The following is a 4,415-nucleotide window of genomic DNA, read 5'->3' as shown; positions in this document are numbered from 1 at the left end:
CAGGATTGCAACAGCTCCTGCCAGCTGTGTGCTTTCCAAAGGTAGGGAAGCTTCCTTTTCCAACAGATAACAACACTGGACAACAGAACTGAAAGGCACAGTCTTGCCTCCCCAAGATCAATGTTCCAAAGCCTCCTTGTTCACAGAAAGGATAGAGTGCAGAAATGTAAGGAAATACCAGGCTACATGGCTGCACGCCAGGCTGGCCAGTCCTCTTTGGACCTCTTTAAATCAATACATTCCCTGAACTCCCACTAGCATTTGCCAGAGAAGATGAATTAGGAAAGGGCCAGCTCCATGGTCTAGCTAGATTAAGGCAGCCAGTCCTATATGGCTGACCGCGCAGTTCAAATCCCAACCCTGGTGACCTGAGAAACACACAAAGCACATTTGTGCGTATGCCCAGAATCCTGACAAGGTGGAGAGATGGAGGAAAAGGAATTGCAGAGTGGCCATGCCCTTCAAGGGGTGCCCCCTCTTCCTTTCTCTGGCCAGCACACCACGGGCCCTTTGGCAAATTAAAAACGGAACTAAACAAAGCAAAAACAGTCCTTATCAGGGAAATTACAGATGACCTGATTCTCTAGTTATTTAGATCAGTACTAATGTGCTTTCCAAGTTGGGGAGGGACACACTGTGGTTTATTGGTTATTTACACTACAAAGCTGAATTACTTGACAGGCAAAAAACTGCCCCTATTCGTAGGGAAGAGAAAAAAGAGGAAAGCATGTCTCTGCCATGTGGTGAGAGCTCATTTCAGTCCCATCCCAAGGCTGAGCCTGTCAGCAGGTAGAAACACTAGGGTCATTTAGTTCTCTGCCTATTAGCCTGCGTCAGCAGTTTTCAAAAAAAAGGATCCAATTTTCAAGGGCACCTATCTCCTCCACCAGTGCTGGCATCCCCACCTTCCCCATACCAGAGACACTTCAGAGACCAACTGTTAAAGAAACAACTCACAGTTTAAAACTGGATTTACATTTACAGATTTCAGAGGAAAGGGACATGAACCCTATATAAAGTTCTGGCAGCAAGAGAAGTGCCACCAGACATAGAGTGACAGTTTCAGGGGCACCATTCACCACTTCAAAGAGGCCAAGTTTCATGAGCTGGCTCTCTGCCTGAAATGCTCTGGGTGGGGAGGAGAGGGCTAGAGGAGAGGTTGTGTGGCAGCAGGGAGCACACTAGGTGCTGGCGGGCTCAGTATCTGGCTTCCTCCCCACCCAACTCAGCCCACCCAAACACAGCATGAGGCTCCAGCCCAGGCTGCAGAGATTCAGGGGCTGGTGATCTGATAGGTCTGAGCTCAGGAAGGACTTCTCAATCTCCCCTCAACCATGCGCTTGCACAGATGCAAGCAGGGATCTGTCTATTTAGGATACTACATGATGCTCTAGGAAGGTAGCAGCCCGGTTAGGACCCTATACTCTGGGGAGCCCAAAGTCATATGAAATAGGACTATTCTGAATTACAAAGCTTTTATAAAGAGGTAGGCTGGGAGATGACAAAAGAGGGACACTGAAGGTGTTTTTACCTTCTGACAATGGGTAGGCTAGGATATGTAAAGAAAAAAATATTAAAAATTGTATCATGATACAATATGTTTGTTTACAATAAAAGGACTTAGGCATGGTACATTTTGATATTTCCCATTCTTTTCTATTTTTAAAATGTTGGTCATTACTAAATTTATAGCTCATTAATGAATGATTATACACAGATTTAAGAAGATTGGGAAAATACAGAAGACTAATTATGAAATAAAGAAAATAACAATACAAGGACTGGAGTCACCGACAAAAACAGGAGCTAAATAATTTGTCCTCTTGAGGTGACTGATCACATATTTCAAAGCAGGTCCAACTACTGGATCCTGGCAAGATGGCTAGATTTAAGAGAGTGGACTATGAAAAGTTCATGGGCAAATATTTATGGAACATTTATTACGTGTTAGGCACTTGTGGTCTGTATACAAAACAGTTTAACAGTTGACAATATGCTGAGAAAGAGTCAGTAGGTGGTATGATGGTTGAAGGCACTGGATTTCCACATGGAGTTTGAGTCCTGGACCTGGCAGTTGGTTTTCTCCCTTTCTCTCTCTCTCTCTCTCTCTCTCTAGTCAAATAAAAAAAATAAAATAATAATAATAAATTGAATCTAATAAATAATTAAAAAACAGTATGCTAAGAAAGATAGATATTAATTTGCTGTCTGAGGCCATCCAAAAGTGATTCTTCCACAAAGACACTACTAGAAATGGAATTTCTATAGTTAGTTTTCTAGGTCAAGATCCACCTTTTCCCTATCTTAGCCAAGAGATGTCCACACTATAAGTTAACTCTAGGGCAAGCTACATATCAAATCCAGCTTGCCAAAAACAGAAATCCGACTTCCAAAACTTCAGGATTTTGTAATCAGATTGTATAATACATAGATTTACTCATACATAGTAAATCCTTTTGTGAAGTTACTATGGATAGTTCAGGTTATAAGGGTACTGCTTCAGTATAAGTGACTCCCAAAGCCATCACTTTCCATTTTTAAAGAATACCTTGAGCTTGTAAGCACCATAAAAACTAATCTTACCAGCAGTTCCTTCACTCTGAAATTTATGGGTATAGTTAAACTCTCTTAGTTACAAAAGCCATATTTTAAGACTATGTCAGAAACGTGACATAATCTAAGAACTAATACCTGTTTCAGAATTTGCCTTCTGAAACACTATAGTTTCTCCAATAAATTCCTATTTACTTATCTGAAGAACTTAGTCTGAAAAAAAAATCCCAAAGTTACTAAAATATAAAACCATCTAAAACTAATGGAAAAGATGTGCTACGACTTTTTTCCTTTGTTTCCCTTTTTAAAGCATTACTTTATTTAACTCTTTATTTATTTATTTATTTTAATTTGACCAGTAAGAGAGAGAGGGAAAGCGAGAAAGCAAGCTGCTAGGTCTGAGACTTGAACCATGGTCAGCCATGTGGGAGTCCAGCACTCTCAACCACCACACCACCTGCTGGACCTCCTTCTTCTTCTTTTTTTTTTTTTTTTTTTTTTTTTTTTTAAGGTTTTTGCTACAGGGCATGTGCACTTGCTGGAGAGGCAAAGAGACAGTGAGAGGAAAAGTGAGAAATCAACCCCCTAGACCCGCCTAAGGCTATGCTGCAATCCCTTCTCCTCCATTCTCCTCCTGGGATTTTGGGCATGCAAGCACATACGCCTGCCATGAGTTTCAAGCTACTGGGTCTGAGACTTGAACAGTGTTCCACCACGTGAGAGTCTAGCACCTTTAACCACCACATCACTTGCTGGCCCTGGGTTAGAACTTTTTAAACAACTCTTTCTGTTCACCATAATGTCCAGCCCACTGCTTTGTATGCAGTAGCCATAAAATAATCAGTTGCTGAATTAATTAGATGAAGGTTTGGTAACAGTCACATGATAATAAGAATAAGACAGTATAACTACATTTTTTTAATACAGCTATTAAAAGTGGAAACTCTACCAGAGGTCATCAACATGAACTCCTTTTAATTACAGTTCATAGATGAGACCAAATAATTGAAATGACTTTTCCAGGGTCACTTGGCTGTTCAGTATTTTCTCAGAGACCACATCCACTATCAGGAGAGTTAACCCACAGGGAAGAAGGTTCTTTGTTTTCCTTTATGCTTGCTGCTTCACAATCTATTTTCCTCCCAATGTCAGTAAGAACTAAAGCAACAAAGACTCTTAAGAAATAACAGGAGTCCTCAAATAGTGCATGGAAAATGCGTATTATGAAAAAATTGCAAATGAATTTCCAATTTTTTGCATCAAAATAAACTCATATGTTCATTTCATATTTCCATAAACTTTTAAAAATAATTTTTTATATTGCTATAGGGCATATACACTCACTAGAGAGAGACAAAGAGAAAGAAAGGGAAAGTGAGAAAGCAAGTAGCCAATTCCAAGACTTGAACCGTGGTCCTCCAAGTGGCAGTCAAGCGTCCTAACCACCACGCCAAATGCTGGCCCCTCCATAAACTTTTAAAAGTCCCTTGTATGTAGTTTTCTTGAAGAAGGCAAAAACAAAACCAACCAGGGCCAGCAGATGAAATGGTAGTTAAAGTGCTAGATCCCATGTGGCTGACTGAGGTTCAAGTCTTGGACCTGGCAGCTTGAAAAACACATTGGGCTCATATGTGTGTGTGTGTGCCCCAAATCCCAAGAAAATGCAGGAGGAGAAAGGATTGCAGTGTGGCCATCTTCCTGGGGAGTGATTTCTCACTTTCTCTATCTGTCTCTGTCTCTCTCTGGTAAGTGCATGCACCCTATAGCAAAAAACTAAAAGTTAAAAGATTAACAACAACAACAAAAAAAGAGGGACCAGCAGTTAGCGTAATGGCTATGTCGCTGGACTCCCATGTAGTCGA

General features: G+C 40.8%; 1 protein-coding gene across 5 annotated transcripts in view; it reads right to left on the bottom strand.

The window, feature by feature from the left end:
* Positions 1-4,415, bottom strand: part of SRGAP2 (SLIT-ROBO Rho GTPase activating protein 2) — a 288,633-nt gene that overhangs the window by 97,489 nt on the left and 186,729 nt on the right. The gene's annotated exons all lie outside the window — the stretch shown is intronic.

Source organism: Tupaia chinensis, unplaced genomic scaffold, assembly GCF_000334495.1.
Source record: "Tupaia chinensis unplaced genomic scaffold, TupChi_1.0 Scaffold000627_1, whole genome shotgun sequence".
Taxonomy (NCBI): Eukaryota; Metazoa; Chordata; class Mammalia; order Scandentia; family Tupaiidae; genus Tupaia; species Tupaia belangeri.
Note: the sequence above shows the minus strand (reverse complement) of the source record. Positions and strands in the feature narration are given on the sequence as shown.